The sequence below is a fragment of the Balaenoptera borealis genome, assembly GCF_965194805.1.
Source record: "Balaenoptera borealis genome assembly, chromosome: 8".
Lineage (NCBI taxonomy): Eukaryota > Metazoa > Chordata > Mammalia > Artiodactyla > Balaenopteridae > Balaenoptera > Balaenoptera borealis.
This window is the reverse complement of record NC_138865.1, coordinates 31321965-31342263: the sequence shown is the minus strand read 5'-3', so window position 1 is coordinate 31342263 and position 20299 is coordinate 31321965. Positions and strand designations below refer to the sequence as shown.

General features: G+C 38.8%; 1 protein-coding gene and 2 long non-coding RNA genes across 7 annotated transcripts in view; 1 reads left to right on the top strand and 2 right to left on the bottom strand.

Moving 5' to 3' along the window:
- LOC309634369 overlaps nt 1–16541 on the bottom strand; it is a 38109-nt gene extending 21568 nt beyond the window's left edge. The window contains exons 1-2 of one of the 2 annotated variants that reach the window (XR_014248062.1): nt 16306–16541; nt 6493–6581 (exon numbers count right to left, since the gene is read on the bottom strand). This is a non-coding gene — a long non-coding RNA (uncharacterized lncRNA). The remainder of the gene's footprint in view (nt 1–6492; nt 6582–16305) is intronic. The other variant, XR_014248063.1, reaches the window with a different exon arrangement.
- LOC309634366 overlaps nt 1–20299 on the top strand; it is a 111846-nt gene that overhangs the window by 79432 nt on the left and 12115 nt on the right. The gene's annotated exons all lie outside the window — the stretch shown is intronic.
- The window catches only part of LOC309634364 (uncharacterized protein), a 108901-nt gene continuing 106059 nt past the window's right edge, over nt 17458–20299 (bottom strand). Inside the window, exon 8 of the mRNA XM_082404318.1 lies at nt 17458–19038. The gene's annotated coding sequence lies outside the window, so the exon portion shown is untranslated. The remainder of the gene's footprint in view (nt 19039–20299) is intronic.

The window sequence follows — 20299 nt, the reverse complement described above, 5'->3', positions numbered from 1 at the left end:
GCCCTGAGGAAACTCAGGATGTGAAAATACAGGATACTGGCCCCAGATAGCTGAGGTGCATGTCAAAGGAATGATTTCAGTGAGCCCAGATTCTTGCATCTTCCCATATGTAGAAAAGCGCTAAATTCCTTAACTTGAGATATCTGGTTTTCTTTAATTAACAATAATCTTTTGATGTTCCTGACTACCTGCCCTTTGTTGCCAAACTCCTATTTATCCTGGCTCCTCCCCTCGCCTCCTTGGAGCAGTTTCTCAGAGTTATCTGAAACACTGTCTCCCGAGCTGCAGTCCTCATTTTCCCCCAAATAAAACTTAACTCGCAACTCTCACGTTGTGCATTTTTTTAAGTCAGCATGAGGGAGGTGTATTCTAATAATGGAAAAATAGGGCGTCTTGGAGGAAACAAGAATAGAAACATCTTTTTAGCAAAACTGGGCCAATTTTAATAAAGTTGGTAATTAACCATTATCAATCCTCCTCCCAAGGCTGTCACCTCCTCGAGGTGTCCCTTTAGGGAAAGAGTGCTTCCTGGGATTAGGGAGATTTGGGCATCTGTGTCCAACAGAGCCACCAGCATTGTTCATTTCTGAGCCCAAACCACGGTTAATGTAGGTGGTTGTTTGCCAGAAGGGGACTGCTTCCATGATGGTGGGATCCCTATGTGGGGTAGGTCCCTGCCACTGGTAGAGATCAGGGTTAGGCACAGAAGGTGGGGATGACCCCAAAGGTGATGCCTGTCATCAACTGTAACTTAACCTTAGTATTGTAACTGCTTACTGATTTTCTAGAGACCATCCAAACTGGCACCCCCTGTCCCTTAAGTTCCAACACAATATCTCTTGTCATCTTGGGGTTCATATTTAGGTATGGTTGTAGGTGGCTTGTTTGGCCTAGAATGGGAGCAGCCTCACTGTTGGTGTAATTTTTAGGCCGGGCAGGATATTGCTGTAGAATTAACAGGAACTTGACTCTGAGTTTGTCTCTCAAGAGCTTCTATTAAGTGTAGGGCTGGTACGGCCTCTTGAATTGTTTCAGCATTCACCGTCATTGTCAGTAAAGAGGACTTTTATTTGTGAGGGGGCACCCCTGAGAAACAACTGGGTGGACTCAGGACTCAATTCAGCCTCCGTCAACTTGCCAAGTCATCATGATGCACATCATCTGTTGCCTGACAGGCCCACTCCAATGTCCCCAACTGGCAGAGGCGATCTTTGGCCTCAGCTAACATTTTCCATTGACAATCTGCCAGGCTGTTATGAGGCCTAATGTAGGGCAGGTGGCCTTACAAGCCATGAAACTCCACACCCACAAAATACATATGGACCAGGGTCCAAAGCCACCTCTGGGGGTCATTCCCACCTTCCACACTAATTGTGTGGGATCCTTTACTGGGATACCATTTTACATCCCATACTATGGCAGCCCCTGTTAGGTGAATCTTGCTCCCCGCCAGATACATTCTAGACAGCCAGGAAGCCCTTTTTCATTTGGTTCCTGGGCAGGGTCTTTCAAAGGAGAGACTGGGCCTCAGGACAAGGGAGTGAATGTGTCTCCTCCTTCAAACAAGGGAAGGCCCCCCCTTGGCCCTTCCCTTTTGTCTTCTCTGTCTGTATTACTTTGCAGGTGATTACCAACAAAGCAGAGGGTAAATTATCCCAGTCACTATCAGGAGGACACTGTGCTGCATCTTCCTCTCCAGGGCTCCAGTCAGTCTCCCCAGGGTCCTCCCCTCCATTGGGTCTGCCCTGGGACTTTGGGATCTTGCCTCCTCTCCAGGCAGTGCCTGGGTGAGAAGCAGCGGTGAGCAAGCCCTAACACATATCTTGTGGTTTGGATCATCTGCTCAGCAAGGTGTCCATCTCCTTCAGGGTCCTGGGAAGGGCTGGGCTATAAACTTCCTTGACTTTGGTCCTTTGAGTAATGCTTTAGCCAGCTCAGCCCAAGCACTGGGGAGGGGCTAGAATGACAACATCCATAACAGCATGATAGATTATCACAAGAGAAGAGGCATGCTAGCTGCTTGCAAAGGTGTCTCCCCACCTGACGTCCAGCCTCCACCTCTGCCTTATCAGTTTCTTTACCTGCCATAGCAGTCACCAGGGATGAAGACATTCTCTTATCTCAGAGTACTCCAAACTACCAACCCACTATGGGAAGCTTCTACTGTGATGGGGCCAGGGTTAGGGGAGCCCACCCTCAGTCCAGAGGGGTGCATCCCTCCCCTTTTTTCTATCCAAGCCTATAGGTCTTACAGTGTCCCCTGCCTGCCCAGTGGGGGACCCAGGCAGATGGGCTAACCATCTGTCTCTGGATGACTCAGTGTTTCTAACCCCAAAAGTCAGTTCTAATAGTGTGGGTGCACTCAGATACTGGTGCTACCTCTTGGCCAGGCTAATGAGACAGAGGAGGAGACTGTGAAAAATGTAGAGAGCAGTACACAGGAGTGATTCCAACCAAATTGTTGCAGAGGCATTCCAAATTTTGAGTCCCAACCACTTAAGACTATTCAGGATCAAATTGCCAATTGATTGTCCTACTGACTGGGTAGACCCCATACCAATTCCTTGATCATAACCAAATTTTTGTATTCAGTGCCACTTGTTATGAGTTCGAAGTTTGGTGGGGGGAGTGGTGATCAAGGAAAAGACAAAACCATGGGATGGCAGTAGCACATGGCAAGCTTTAGTTGGGCATTACTTTGAGAGGTTGCCCGAGAGAGAAAGTCCCTCGCAACAGGAGACCTTCCAGAGACAGCACCACCAGCACCCAGAAGGGGAAGAGGGCAAGGAAACTCGTGGGGGAGAGAGAAATTAGAGAGGTGTTTAGGTGATGTTGCTTAGCAGCAAGATGGAGAGTCTCTGGTTCCGAGAGCTCCAAAGAGCAGCAGCAGCTTGGGGCTTTTTATATCCCAGGATTCATCTTATCTATGGCTAGCTAATGTTGGGTGCAGTTTCATGGGGCATGCAAAGCAGGCAGTCTCTAAAAGGTGAAAGTAAACTTATTTTGGCTATATTTAAGGCAATTGTATATGTAAAAATTTGAGTTTGGTGCTGCTGGACTTTCAGCTAAAAGTCAGCCTGCTATGTTGAAAAAGACTATTGAAGGACCAATATACAGGGGTATCTTTAGCTAATTTATATTTTGTGTGTGTGTGTTTTAATAATAGGAACAAAGCCTCCTTGGAATAGTGGCTGATTCCATACTGGGGGAGTTCAAGTAAAAAATGAGCTGGAACATCCCATAGTGCCAGAAAGTAATGAAATGATTATTGATGGGAACATAGTGAAAGGACACAGGAGAATAAGTGATATCAATGAAAATGGCAGAGTAAGAATGTCAGAAAACTCCCTTTTCTATAAAAGAACTGAGAAAACTGGCCCCCAAATTTGTCACAATCATGTTTTCTCAGAACTCTGGAAATTAAGCAAAGATCTGCAGAAAGCCAAGGACTGTCTATTCAAGGAAGATTACTGAATCTCAGTAAAAATACTTTGTTATCTTTTTTTCATTCCAACAGTTTATTTTTTTTCTTTTCCATTATAGTTTATTACAAGATATTGCATATAGTTCCCTGTGCTATACAGTAGGACCTTGTTATTTATCTATTTTACATATAGTAGTTTGTATCTGCTAATCCCAAACTCCTAATTTATCCCTCCCCACCCCCCACTTTCACCTTTGGTAACCATAAGTTTGTTTTCTATGTCTGTGAGTCTATTTCTGTTTTGTAAATAAGTTCATTTGTATCATGTTTTAGACTACACATATAAGTGATTGCATATGATATTTGTCTTTCTCTTGTCTGACTTATTTCACTTAGTATGATCATCTCTAGGCCCATCCATGTTGATGCAAATGGTATTATTTCACTCTTTTTTATGGCTGAGTGATATTCCATTATAGGTATGTATATGTATATATATATATATATATATACACATACATATACATACATACCACCTCTTTATCCATTCATCTGTCAATGGACATTTAGGTCGCTCCCATGTCTCGGCTACTATAAATAGTACTGGTATGAACATTGAGGTGCATGCATCTTTTTGAATTACAGTTTTCTCTGTATATATGCCCAAGAATGGGATTGCTGGATCATATGGTAACTCTATTTTTAGTATTTTAAGGAACCTCCATATTGTTTTACATAGTGGCTGTACCAATTTACATTCCCACCAGCAGTGTAGGAGGTTTCCCTTTTCTTCAAAACCTTTCCAGCATTTATATTGGTAGACTTTTTAATGATGGGTATTCTGACTGGTGTGACGTGATTGTAGTTTTGATTTGCATTTCTCTAATAATTAATGATGTTGAGCATCTTTTCATGTGCCTGTTGGCCATCTGTATGTCTTCTTTGGAGAAATATCTAGTTAGATCTTCTGCCCAGTTTTTGACTGGGTTGCTTGTTTTTTTGTTATTGACTTGTAGGAGCTGTTTGTGTATTTTGGAAATTAAGCCCTTGTCAGTCTCATCATTTGCAAATATTTTCTCCCAGTCCATAGCTTGTCTTTTTGTTCCCTTTATGTTTTCCTTTGCTGTGCAAAAACTTTCAAGTTTGTTTTGTTGTGTTTTAACTTGCACGAGTTCCATCCTCCACTCTCCAGATCCATGGTAGCTTTGAAAACTAACAGCCCCCAATCACAGTGAAAACCAGCAGCCTGCCAGCCACTGGAAGGATCAGAACAAGTTTGGAGATTTTTCAAAGCTCCATTACCAGAGAATTATCATGACTTGATCTGACCAGTGGTTCCCTGGAAACCCTGCTTTGAGGACTAACTTTATTTGACCTTAGAGCTCAGTGTGAAAAGCCTTCTTTGGGGGTGTTTGTCAAGAACAACTACAGGCAATTGTTTACATTTGCAGTGACCTGAGGCAGTGAATAATAGTGGGGGCAAACAATAGACCAGCCAAATAGTGTAAAAGGAAAAACTGGGTAATGAGATGTTCATAAGGGTTTGAAAAGTTGCTAGGAAGCTAAAAGTCCCCTAATGCCTAAGAATAAAAAAAGGAAAATAAAAACTTCTCCCAGTTTTCTCAGATTGATTCTGTGTTTAGGCACTCCTTTATTGCATAGCCAGGCCAATTACAACTCTGCCTTCACCTTCACTTCCCGTTTGTGCTGAGCCTAGAGATCAGCCAGAGATGAAAGCTCAGAATCTTTTCAGGTCTTTTCTGAGCATGTGTCATGCCTAGGTTATATGCATGTCTTTCCAAATTACCCACTATACACAGGCACTTTTGAAAGCCCTAATTTCCCAAAGGAAGTCTTTCCCTAGCTTTTCTTCCCAGGCTTTTGCATATTTATTATTTTCCTCAACTGTAATCCTTTGCCCTGGGCTGAAGAAGTTTGTTCATTTGCCTTACAATGTTTCTGAGGAATGCCATCTGTGTAGCCAATTTTTTGGCCTGAGAGAATTCCAAATTAGATGAAACAGACAGGCACCTTCTATCAGTCTTTCAGGCAGTATACAAGACAGGTCAAAGCAGACAAACACTATTCTTTGCAAATAAGGGCTTCTCTGCTCCCTCTAGAACCAGGGACCAGGGTCCCATGCTGGAAATGAAAGCTTCTTTTCTCAAGACCACTGCCAAGCTGATGAAGGGTGTAGGTCAAGTACAAGTAAAAATGTTGCAATGCTTTCCTACCATTTTAAAGTTGACCTTTTCTTGATTCAGCCTTTTCTTGGTTGCTATGAACCTCTGTTTTCAACAATTCTAACTAAGTTGATTCTTATCATTTTTACTCGATTTTTCAGTGTTTCTATTGAGGGGTAGGCCCCTGGAACTATCTACTCTGACATTTTTGCTAATGTCACCCCTTTAGTGAGGTAGGTCTGTTACCAATGAATTCTTTGTTTTTGTATAGCTCAAAATATGTTAATTTTTCTTCATTTTTGAAGAATAGTTTTGTTGGATATAGAATACTTCATTTGACAAGCTTTTTTTCCTCTCAGCACTTGAATATATCCTCATACTGAGACAAGATGGAAGGAGGCAGGGCACAACCATTAAAAGAATGACATAGCCCTTGAGAAGAATGGGATACGACAAAACATGGTTAGAACTGATTAGGTCCAAGATGGCAGAAGGTTCAACTTCCAGTAGACCTTGAGCCTCATTATATGCTCATTGTAATACATTAGCATGCTAAGTGACACACCCACAGGTGCCATGACAGTTCCAAGGCTGACCATAAAAGGCCAAAAAGTGGGCAGTGGCCCATGTCATGGAAATCCCTGCCTCTTCCCCAAAACAGTTGGAATAATCCTCCCACTTGTTAGTCTATGAAATTACCCAGCCCATAAAACTAACAACCCCATACCTCGGGGCCACTCTCACTTTCTTAGATGGCCTGCGTTCTGTCTGTTGAAGGTGTATCACTTTAGATAAACTCACTTTCACTTTACTATGGCTTGCTCTTGAATTGTTTCCTGCGTGAAGCCAGGGACCCTTTCTTGGCAGTCCATCCCAGGAACTCACCTGAGACCTGAGACATGACCATCCTCTTATGCCCCATTTTCCTGCAATACTACTGCATCTGGCCTCCATGGTTTCTGATGAGAAATTAGCTGTTAATATTATTGAGGATGAAAAAATTGAACTTCATCAAAATTAAAAACTTTTGTGCACCAAATGAGATTATCAAAAGGTGAAAAGATAACCTTATAGAATAGAAGAAAATATTTGCAAATCACATACCTGATAAATGTTTGGTATCCAGAATATATAAATAACTTTCATAACTCAACAACAAAAAGCAACTCTATTAAAAAATGGGCAAAAGACTTGAATAGACATTTCTCCAACATTTAAACTGTTCAACATCATTAGTCATTAGGAAAATGAAAATCAAAACCACAATGAGATACCACTTCACACCCACTAGGATGGCTAAAATTTTAAAAAAAAGAAAGAAAAAAATAACAAGTGTTGGTAAGGATGTGCAGAAATTGGAACCTTTGTACATTGCTGTAGGCAGTATAAAATGGTTCAGTCATTGCGTAAAACCAGTTTGACAGTTCCTTGAAAAGTTAAAAACAGAACTCCATACAACCCAGCAATTCCATTCCTAACTATAGACTCAAACTAATTGTAGACAGGGGTTCAAACCAAAACCTGAGCACAGATCTTTACAGCAGTATTATTTATAATAGCCAAAAGATGGAAACAACCCAAATGTCCATCAACAGATAAGTGGATAAACAAATTGTAATATATACATACAATGAAATGTTATTCAGCCATAAAAAGGAATGAAGTACTCATAAATGCTACAATGTGGGTGAATAGTTAAAAGCTAGCTAGGGCCTTCCTTGGTGGTGCAGTGGTTAAGAATCCACCTGCCGATGCAGGGACACGGGTTTGAGCCCTGGTGCAGGAAGATCCCACATGCCATGGATGCAACTAAGCCTGTGCACCACAACTACTGAAGCCCGCATGCCTAGAGCCCATGCTCCACAACAAGAGAAGCCACCACAATGAGAAGCCCGTGCATTGCAATGAAGAGTAGCCCCCACTCGCCACAACTAGAGAAAAGCCCATGCACAACAACAAAGACCCAATGTAGCCAAAAATAAAAATAAACAAAATAAATAAATATATAAAAATAAAAGCTATGCTAAATGAAAGAAGTCATACACAAAAGATGATGTAGTTTACAATTCCATTTATATGAAATAGCCATAGGTAAACATATAGACACAGAAGACGGATGGTTATGAGGCGTTAGAATAGGGGAGAATGGAAGTGACTGTGCAGTGGGTATGTGGTGTTTTTTGAGGTGATGAAAATGTTTTGGAACTCATAGGTACTGGTTGCACAATATTGTGAATGTACTAAAGGAAACTGACACATGAGACCACATAGACTTAATTGATATTTATAGAGCATTCCATCCAAAAGCAGCAGCCTTTTTCAAGTGCACATGAAACATTTTCCAGGATAGATCACATGCTGGGCCACCGAGCAAGCCTTGGTAAATTTAAGAAAACTGAAATCATATCAAGCATCTTTACTGACCACAACACTATGAGGCTAGAAACCAACTATAAGCAAAAAAACTGCAAAAAACACAAACATGTGAAGGCTAAATGACATGCTAATAAACAACCAATGGATCACTGAAGAAATCAAAGAGGAAGTCAAAAAATACCTAGAGACAAATGAAAATGAAAACATGATGATCCAAAACCTATGGGACACAAAAAAGCAGTTCTAAGAGGGAAGCTGATAGTGATACAAACTTACCACAGGAAACAAGAAAAATGTCAAATAAACAACCTTATGTTACAACTAAAGCAACTAGAGAAAGAACAAACAAAACCCAAAGTTAGTACAAAGAAAGAAATCATAAAGGTCAGAGCAGATATAAATGAGACTAAAAAAACAATAGAAAAGATTAATAAAACTAAAACTGGTTCTTTGAAGAGTTAAACAAACTGACAAATCTTTAGCCAGACCTATCAGGACAAAAAAGGGAGAGGGCCCAAATCCTTAAAATTAGAAATGAAAAACACACAGAAGTACAAAGGACCATAAGACACTACTACAGGCAACTATTCAATATATGCCAATAAAATGGACAACCTAGAAGAAATGGACACATTCTTAGAAAGGTACAATCTCCCAAGACGGAACCAGGAAGAAATAGAAAATATGAACAGAGCAATCACCAGTAATAAAATTAAATCAGTAATTTAAAAACTCCCACCAAGCAAAAGTTCAGGACTAGATGGCTTCACAGGTGAATTTTACCAAACATTTAGAGAAGACTTCACAGATATCCTTCTGAAACTATTCCAAAAAATTGCAGAGGAAGAAACACTTCCCAACTCATTCTATGAGGCTACCATCACCCTGATTGCAAAACCAGACAATGATATCACAAAAAAAGAAAATTACAAGCCCATATCACTGATGAACATAGATGCAAAAATCCTCAATGGAATACTAGCAAACCAACTCCAGCAATACATTAAAATGATGATACATCATGATCAAGTGGGATTTATCCCAGAGATTCAAAGATTTTTCAGTATCCACAAATCAATCAATGTGATACACCACATTAACAAATTCAAGAATAAAACCCATATGATCATCTCAAAAGATGCAGAAAAAAAATTGACAAAATTCAACAACCATTTATGATAAAAAAACTCTTCAGAAAGTGGGCATAGAGGGAATATACCTCAACATAATAAAGGTCATATATGACAAACCCACAGCTAACATCATACTCACAGTGAAAAACTGAAAGCATTCCCTCTAAGTTCAGGAACAAGACAAGGATGCCCACTCTCGCCAATTTTATTCAATATAGTATTGGAAGTCCTAGTCACAGCAATCAGAGAAGAAAAAGAAATAAAAGGAATCCAATTGGAAAAGAAAAAGTAAAACTGTCACTGTTTGCAGATGACATGATGCTATACATAAAAAATCCTAAAGATGCTGCCAGAAAACTCCTAGACCTCAGCGATAAAGTGCTGGATACAAAATTAATATACAAAAATCTGTTGCATTCCTATACACTAACAATAAAATACCAGAAAGAGAAATTAAGGAAACAATCCCATTTACTATTGCATAAAAAGGAATAAAATACCTAGGAATAAACCTACCTAAGGAGGCAAAAGACCTGTACTCCAAAAACTATAAGATGCTGATGAAAGAAATTAAAGATGACACAAACAAATGGAAAGATCTACTGTTCTTGGATTGGAAGAATCAGTATTGTTAAAATGACCACAATACCCAAGGAAATCTACAGGTTCAATGCAATCCCTATCACATTACCAATGGCATTTTTCACACAACGAGAACAAAAAAATTTTTAACTTCTATGGAAACACAAAAGATCCTGAATAGCTAAAGCAATCTTGAGAAAGAAGAACAGAGCTGGAGGAATGACACTACCTGACTTCAGAAAAGCTACAGCAATCAAAACAGTATGGTACTGGCACAAAAAACAGACATATAGATCAATGGAACAGGATAGAAAGCCCGGAAATAAACCCATGCACTTATGATCAATTAATCTATGACATGGGAGGCAAGAATATACAGTGGAGAAAAGGCAGTCTGTTCAACAAGAGGTGCTGGGAAAACTGGACAGCTACATGTAAAAGAATGAAATTAGAACATTCTCTAACACCATATACAAAAATAAGCTCAAAACAGATCAAAAACCTAAACATAAGACTGGATACTATAAAAGTCCTAGAGGAAAACATAGGCAGAACACTCTTTGACATAAATCACAGCAATAATTTTTTAGATCCCTCTCCTAGAGGAATGGAAATAAAAGCAAAAAGAAATAAATGGGACCTAATTAAACTTAAAAGTTTTGCACAGCAAAGGAAAGCATTAAATAAGTTCAGTGAAGTTGCAGGATAAAAAATCAACACAAAAATCAGATTTCTCTACACTAACAATGAACAATTTGAAAGATAATTGAGAAACAATTCCACTTACAATAAATAGCACCAAAAATAGTAAAATATTTAGAAATAAACCTAATTAAGGAGGTGAAGGACTAGTACACTGAAAACTATAAAATATTGATGAAGGAAATTAAAGAAGACACAAATAAATGGAAAGACATGCTATGTTCATGAATTGAAAAATTTAATGTTGGTAATAGGTAAATGCTTGCCAAAGAGATCTATAGATTTTATGCAATCCCTGTCAAAAACCCAACAGAGGTTTTTGCAGAAATAAGATTCATATGAAATCTCAAGGGACCCCAAATAGCCAAAAAAATCTTGAAAAAAGAAGACCAAAACTAGAGAAATCACCATCCCTGATTTCAAAATATACTAAAAAGTTACAATAATCAAAACAGTGTGGGGCTTCCCTGGTGGCGCAGTGGTTGACAATCTGCCTGCCAATGCAGGGGACACGGGTTCGAGCCCTGGTCTGGGAAGATCCCACATGCCGCGGAGCAACTGGGCCCGTGAGCCACGATTACTGAGCCTGCGCGTCTGGAGCCTGTGCTCCGCAACAAGAGAGGCCGCGATAGTGAGAGGCCCGCGCACCACGATGAAGAGTGGCCCCTGCTTGCCACAACTAGAAGAAAGCCCTTGCACAGTAACGAAGACCCAACACAGCCATAAATAAATTAATTAATTAAAAAACAAACAAACCAAAAAAACCAGTGTGGTACTGGCATAAAGATATATAGATATATATATATATATAGATATATATATATATATATATGGAACAGAATAGACAACCCAGAAATAAACCCTCACATATAGGATCAAATGATTTTTGACAAGAGTGCTGAGACCATTCAGTGAGGAAGGGCCAGTCTCAAGGACCCAAAAAGTTGGAGGACTCCACATTACCACATTTCAAAATATACCATAAAGCTACAGTAATGAAGATTCTGTGGTACTGGCATAAGAATAGACATAGAGATAAATGAAATAGAATTAAGTGTCCAGAAAAAATTCATACATTTATGGGCAATTGGTTTTCAACAAGGGTGCCAAGAAAATTCAATGGGCAAATAGTGCTAAGAACAATTGAATAGCCACATGCAAAAGAATGAAGTTGGACCCTTATCTCACAGCATACACACAAATTAATAGATCATAGGCATAAATGTAAGAAGTAAAACTATAAAGCTTTGAGAAAACAGATGTAAATCTTCAGATTGGGCAATGTTTTCTTAAATATGCCAACTAAAGCACAAGCAACCAAAGAAAAAAATTGATAAATTGTACTTCATCAAACAAAAGTAAAAGCTTTGGGTTTCAAAAGACACTATCAAGAAAGATAAAAGGAAATGCACACAATAGGAATTTTTTTCAAATCCTGTATCTTAGAGATGTGTATCTGGAATATATAAAGAACTCTCTTACAAATCAATAACAAATAAATAATCCAATTTAAAATGGGCTAAGGATCTGAGTAGACATTTCTCCAAAGAAGGTATATAAATGGCGAATAAGCACATGGAAAGATTCTCAACAACAGCAGACATTACGGAAATACAAATTTTATTCACATATTATTATTTTTTTTATTTATTTATTTTTGGCTGCATTGGGTCTTTGTTGCTGTGTGCAGGCTTTCTCTAGTTGCGGCGAGCGGGGGCTACACTTCGTTGAGGTGCACGGGCTTCTCATTGTGGTGGCTTCTCGTTGCAGAGCACAGGCTCTAGGCACGCAGGCTTCAGTATTTGTGGCACGCAGGCTCAGTAGTTGTGGCTTACAGGCTCCAGAGTGCAGGTTTAGTAGTTGTGGTGCACAGGCTTAGTTGCTCTGTGGCATGTGGGATCTTCCCAGACCAGGGCTCGAACCCGTGTCCCCTGCATTGGCAGGCAGATTCTTAACCACTCTGCCACCAGGGAAGTCCCAAGGAAATAAAAAAGTTAAAAACCAATATGACACTGATGAACATAGAGGCAAAAATCCTCAACAAAATACTAGCAAACAGGGCTTCCATGGTGGCACAGTGGTTGAGAATCTGCCTGCCAGTGCAGGAGACGTGGGTTTGAGCCCTGGTCCAGGAAGATCCCACATGATGGACAGCAACTAAGCCCATGTGCCACAACTAGAGAGCCTGCACTCTAGAGCCCGCGAGCCACAACTACTGAAGCCTGCACACCTAGAGCCTGTGCTCCACAACAAGAGAAGCCACCACACTGAGAAGCCCGCGCACCGCAGCGAAAAGTAGACCCCCTCGCCACAACTAGAGAAAAGCCTGAGCACAGCAACAAAGACACAATGCATCCAAAAATAAATAAATAAATTTATTTAAAAAAAATACTAGCAAACAGAATCCAACAGCACATTAAAAGGATCATACACCACGATCAAGTGGGATTTATCACAGGGATGCAAGGATTCTTCAATATATGCAAATCAATCAATGTGATAAACCATATTAACAAATTGAAGGAGAAAAACCATGTGATCACCTCAATAGATGCAGAAAAAGCTTTCGACAAAATTCAACACCCATTTATGATAAAAACCCTCCAGAAAGTAGGCATACAGGGAACTGACTTCAACATAATAAAGGCCATATATGACAAACCCACAGCCAACATCATTCTCAATGGTGAAAAACTGAAAGCATTTCCTCTAAGATCAGGAACAAGACAAGGTTGTCCACTCTCACCACTATTATTCAACATAGTTTTGGAAGATTTAGCCACAGCAATCAGATACGAAAAAGAAATCAAAAGAATCCAAATCGGAAAAGAAGTAAAGCTGTCACTGTTTGCAGATGACATGATACTATACATAGAGAACCCTAAAGATGCTACTGGAAAACTACTAGAGCTAATCAATGAATTTGGTAAAGTAGCAGGATACAAAATTAATGCACAGAAATCTCTTGCATTCCTATACACTAATGATGAAAAATCTGAAAGACAAATTAAGGAAACATCCCCATTTACCACTGCAACTAAAAGAATAAAATACCTAGTAATAAACCTACCTAAGGAGACAAAAGACCTGTATGCAGAAAACTATAAGACACTGATTAAAGATGATACAAACAGATGGAGAGATATACCATGTTCTTGAAATGGAAGAATCAACATTGTGAAAATGACTATAATAACCAAAGCAATCTACAGATGCAAAGCAATCCCTATCAAACTACCAATGGCATTTTTCACAGAACTAGAACCAAAAATTTCACAATTTGTATAAAAACACAAAATACCCCAAATAGCCAAAGCAATCTTGAGAAAGAAAAACGGAGCTGGAGGAATCAGGCTCCTGGACTTCAGACTATACTACAAAGCTACAGTAATCAAGACAGTATGGTACTGGAACAAAAACAGAAATATAGATCATTGGAACAGGATAAAAAGCCCAGAGATAAACCCACACACCTATGGTCACCTTATTTTTGATAAAGGAGGCAAGAATATACAATGGAGAAAAGACATCCTCTTCAATAAGTGGTGCTGGGAAAAATGGACAGCTACATGGAAAAGAATGAAATTAGAACACTCCCTAACACCACACACAAAAATAAACTCAAAATGGATTAAAGATCTAAATGTAAGGCCAGACACTATCAAACTCTTAGAGGAAAACATAGGCAGAACACTCTATGACATAAATCACAGCAAGATCCTTTTTGACCCACCTCCTAGAGAAATGGAAATAAAAACCAAAATAAACAAATGGGACCTAATGAAACTTAAAAACTTTTGCACAGCAAAGGAGACCATAAAGAAGACGAAAAGACAACCCTCAGAATGGGAGAAAATATTTGCAAATGAAGCAACTGACAAAGGATTAATCTCCAAAATACACAAGCAGCTCATGCAGCTCAATATCAAAAAAACAAACAACCCAATCCAAGAATGGTCAGAAGACCTAAATAGACATTTCTCCAAAGAAGATATACAGATTGCCAACAAACACATGAAAGGATGCTCAACATCACTAATCATTAGAGAAATGCAAATCAAAACTACAATGAGGTATCACCTCACACTGGTCAGAATGGCCATCATCAAAATATCTACAAACAATAAATGCTGGAGAGGGTGTGGAAATAAAGGAACCCTGTTGCACTATTGGTGGGAATGTAAATTGATACAGCCACTATGGAAAACAATATGGAGGTTCCTTAAAAAACTAAAAATAGAACTACCATATGACTCAGCAATCCCACTACTGGGCATATACCCTGAGAAAACTATAATTCAAAAAGAGTCATGTACCACAATGTTCATTGCAGCTCCATTTACAATAGCCAGGGCATGGAAGCAACCTAAGTGTCCATCGACACATGAATGGATAAAGATGTGGCACATATATACAGTGGAATATTACTCAGCCATAAAAAGAAACAAAACTGAGTTATTTGTAGTGAGGTGGATGTACCTAGAGTCTGTCATACAGAGTGAAGTAAGTCAGAAAGAGAAAAACAAATACTGTATGCTAACACATATATATGGAATCTAAAAAAAAAAAAAAAGGTTCTGAAGAACCTAGAGGCAGGACAGGCATAAAGACGCAGACGTAGAGAATGGACTTCAGGACAAGGGGAGGGGGAAGGGTAAGCTGGGACGAAGTCAGAGAGTGGCATGGACTTATATATACTACCAAATGTAAAATAGATAGCTAGTGGGAAGCAGCCGCACAGCACAGGGAGATCAGCTCAGTGCTTTGTGACCACCTAGAGGGGTGGGAGAGGGAGTATGGGAGGCAGACGCAAGAGGGAGGAGATATGGGGATATATGTTTATGTATAGCTGATTCACTTTGTTATAAAGCAGAAACTAACACAGCATTCTGAAGCAATTATACTCCAATAAAGATGTTTAAAAAAAAACCCAATGTGATAGCACTTTACACCTATATGGATGGATATATTAAAAAGGCAGACAGTATCGAGTGTTGGCAAAAATGTGGAGAAATTGGAATCCTCATTCATTGGTAGTGGAAATGTAGAATAGTGCAGCCAACTTGGAAAGCATGAAGTTACCACATGACCCTGCAATTCCACTCTTATGTGTATACCCAAGATTATTTAAAACATCTGTCTACACAAAAACTTATTGAATGTTCATAGCAGCACTATTCACAATAATCAAAAAGTTAACCCAAATGTCCATCAACACATGAATGGATAAACAAACTGTGGTGTATACATACAATGGAATATTATTCAGCCCTAACAATAAGGGGGGTGGGGAGTAACTCCTCAGTGAGTATGGGGTTTTCTTTTGGGGCGATGAATATGTGATGAATGTTTTGATAGAGACAGTGTTTGCACAACATTGTGAAAATACTAAATGCCCCTGAATTGTTTGCTTTAAAATGGTTTGTGTGAATTTTATGTAATGTTGTATGAATTTTACCTCAACTTTAAAAGTAAGAAAATGAAATAAAATTGTAATGTGTCACCAAAAAAATGAATAAATAGCCCTAAACTTTAAAGAGAATATTGATGTTTAGGAACTTAAAATGGAATACTTTGTTTATCATAAACCACCACAAAAAAAGTGATCAGCAGTTTACACTGTATGTATCAAACAGCTCATTGAAAGAATATATAAACAACTCTTGCAAATTAATGAAAAATAGGCAACATGGCAGAAAAATGGGAGAGTTGGACAAAAGTACAGATGAGTAACTCCTATCATGACATGGAGACTTACAATCTCAGATTCATAGCTCTAAAGGTATAGTAAAACATTTACAAAGGCAGTATAATTGCTATCATAAGGAAGATAATATTTAACCTGAAGTATTTTTAATACTGAGGTTCAGTAGCATGGAAATAACAAATAAAAATATAATCTTACCTCACTAACCTGTTCTTCACCTCTTTATTTTTATTATTTTCTCAAGTTCAGCAAGAAAAGCAGTTGTCATCATCACTCTCCTTCAGTACACTAATCATCCCTCAAAATAAAATGGTTATGGTTCAGGTAATTGTGGAAATAAAAAAAGAAAGATGTGTATTAACTTTTCTCTTTGAAAAAATCTCATGCAGTTTTACATATCTATGGTGGGCTGGATAAATTTGTGTATGGCAGGAAGAAAAGTGGCTTCCCATTTGCACAGCCCAACCGAAGAAAGAATGTCAATTCCTAAAGAATTTCATGAATAATAATGACAGTAAGACATAGAGTACATTTCCAAAATCATGACAAAGGCAGTATACAAATGAAATGGTTTGATTCAGGAAAATTATTAACAACCCTAAATTAAGGAAATTAAATAACAAACCTCATACCACATATCTATCCTATACTGTACTCTATACTTCAGCACTTTCCAAAGTAAAAATAATTATACTTTTTAGGAATTCCAAGCAAGTATCATTAGAAACATAAAAGGCACGATACTCAGAAACAAGAGAATTCTTTCAAATGACCAATACTTAAAGCTTGTATAAACTGTTCACTTACTTTAGGTCAGCAAAATTCAAATTGCTTTACTAGAGCAGCCAATGAAGGGTCACATGGCGAGTTTTTCTATTTGGGAGAATGAAAACTAGTGATCTATATCAGAGTCCTGTGAATTGTTGACATTACTCCACCTGCAATTTCCTGAAACCCTAAGCCTGGGAAATATCCTTTCAGCTTAGTTCCTTAATGTCAGGGCTTCAGAAATGTGGCATCCACCAACTCTTGTGATTATTTCAAGTATGAAAAAAGAATTTAATAAATTATATGCTGGAATTCAAAGCTCTGCATTTGTGGGGAAATCTAATTTCTTAAAGGATGACTTGAAGAAATACTTTGATATTGAGCAATTTTTAAACCTGTTAACGTGAAAAGAATGTTTGTTTGGTAAAACAGCATCATCCTGATCGCAGGAGGCCTTGGCCTGTAGCGGCTTGAAGCAGGATTTCGGTTTCCAGGCAGAGACTGAGGTCGGGCAATGGCAGTGAGAGCGCTGAATCCTAGCCACCACACTGCCAGGGACCAGTGGCCAGGAACAAGTCCCTGGCCCGTCAGCTGTGTGGAAATGAATTTCCACATAGAGACGGAAAGTAGTGAAACAAGTAAAGTGTTTATTAGGAGGAAAAGAGTACAGTACATGTGGATGGACACACAGGTGGGCTCAGAGAGAGAGTCGCACCCTCGTGGTAGTTTGTATCACTTTTATGGGGCATTTCTTCTGGGTTTCCTTAGACCAATCATCTTGCTTTGCCTGGTTCTGAGTCTGTATTTGGTTTATCTCAGGGTCCTCCCATGTGTGCGTGCGCATCTCTTAGCCAAGTTGGATTCTGGTGAAGAGGCCTATAGGTAGTTGACATCACTTACTATGGGGTGGCCCCCCCTCCCTTTTTGACCTCCATGGAGCCTTTCTGTGCATGTATAGTCGAGAAGGTCTCCTTGACTTCAAGAATGAGGAACATGTGGTCTTTTATCTCTTATCTGAGCAGGGCCCAACCTCCTCCATCATCCTGCTTTTATGGGGTTCCTGCTATTATGGAGTTCCTGTCCACAGGGGAGAAACTGTTCAGCCTGGGACCCATCTACCTCCTGCCTCAATCCCTGAGACAACTTGAAGCCTCAAAACCAACACCATCATTTTATTTTTACTTTAAAATGAAGTAAAATATTAATAATGGCTTAGAGTTGTATAATACAAAATGAGAATAAAAACAAATTTAGGTCACTTCTGAAAGTTGAAATCCAACCTCTCTGTCTCTATACACACACACACTTTGTATATAAATATAACATGTGACACAATTTTTCATAATAGAAGAAAAATTGGTGAGAATACATCTGTTAGAGGATTATCAGTATTGAGTATTTCCATAAGAATCTAATCAAACCAAGGCTTCTTTGACACAGAATTAATTTTTTGTTCTGGTAGGAAACAATATCACTAGGATTAGAAAGCAAATATGATGTCCCATAAATTATTAATAGTTCATGAGTAAATAAATATATGTAATAAATTTCATGAAGACACCATTAACAATGCCATACAATCAGCCTAGTATGGTGTTCGTCATAAAGTTCCTTGCAAAAACATTGTTAAAGTTTATTAGCCATTACAGTCAAACAACCACAGAGTGTGAACTTCGGCATTTCTGAAAATACCCACAGGGTACCCATATCCTCAGTAATTAACCTCAGTGCAGGTTATGTCCTAATTGGGGGTGGCTTCCAGCATGTCCTGAGAGCAGAGGCTCACCCCATGGAGCCAGCTTGGGGCTTGCCAGCTTGGCATTTGTAAACCCAGCACACCTCCATCAGCCCCGAAATGGCTGCCGGCTTCCCTTGTGCTCTCTGGTCAGGGAGACTAAAAACCTTGAGATGCAATGGACTTCAGAGCTCCTCTAGCTCAGCACCTTGTTCAGGAAACTAAAAACAGGCCAAGATATTTTGGCAATTCGAAATCCACCTCTTCCAATTTCCCCTTGAGGATAGCCATCGTAATTTCAAAAAGTGGCGAATATGATCATTTATTTATGGTATTATATAGCTGAAGAGGAACCTGTCCTTTTGTTTCTTCTGCAGTAGTGGACTCTCACTTTTCCAACTCCATCCTGAAATCACATCTGTGAAACCCTTCAGAGAAGAATTTGTAAAATGTTAGCCAACAGAAAAGGTATTATAGTAATTCACTTCTCACTGTAGTAATACTTCCAATCTGAAATCAGTTCTAAGAGGTCTCACAGGAGAACCATTAAACTGCTACCAGTCAGTTGTTCATTGGGCATTTCTATGAAGTCGAATTTCTAGGAATTGGAGATGCGGTGAAATGAACTATGGTACTACAGCTATCATTATCTCATGACCGTTATAAATAAAATCAACTTAAATGTGCCTTTACTAGTGTGAAACGTAGAAAAGTTGGCATTTTAAACGAAAGTATGTAACTTTCTGACAACAGTCATATCTGACTAAACAAAGTGCTCTATTTCCAGACCATACCAAATGCAAGGTTTACATCTTATTGCTGGAGTAGAAGGAATGAGCATCTGTATTATCATCTCTCATTCTTATGGGAGAAGGCAGGTCTCTAGTCGACCTTTTCTCCTCCCCCCCATCTCAGGATCAAAAATTAAGTTTCCCTGTAGTTGTCACTGTCAATGCTGGCGAGAGTCATTTCAGTAAAATATAACCTTATTTTATTAAATGTTGAAAAAAGTAGCCCTGTGAAGAGAGCCAGAATCCATTCCACAAAATTTCTGCTTCTTCTGGTCTACTCATGAATTTCTTCCCTTGCCCAAGTAAGTCAAGAAATTCTTATGAAATTGCCCTGACACTAACAGAAGGAAAACTGGAAAATTCACAAATATGTGCACACTAACAACACACTCTTAAACAACGAATGGGCCAAAGAAAAGATTGCAAGAGAAGTTAGAAAATACCTTAAGACAAATGAAAACAAAAACATAAACATGCTATACCAAAACTTAATGGGATGCAGTGAGATAAGTTCAGAGGGAAATTTATAGCTTTAAATGCCTACATTAAAAAATATCTCAAATCAGTCACCCAACTTTGCACCGTAAAGCACTAGAAAAAGAAGAGCAAACTAAACACAAAACTAGTACAAGGAAGGAAATAATAAATATTAGAGTGGAGATAAATAGAGAATAGAAAAACAAGAGGGAAAATAAATGAACCAAATTTATTTTAAAAGAGCAACAAAATTGACAAACCTTTAGCTAGAGTGACCAAAAAAGAGAAAAACTCAAATTACTAAAATCAGAAATGAAAGTGAGGAAAACACTACGGACCTTAGTACTAACGATAGCACTGAATTGTACTCTTAAAAATGGTTAACATGATGAATTTCATTTCATGTAAATTTTACCTTAGT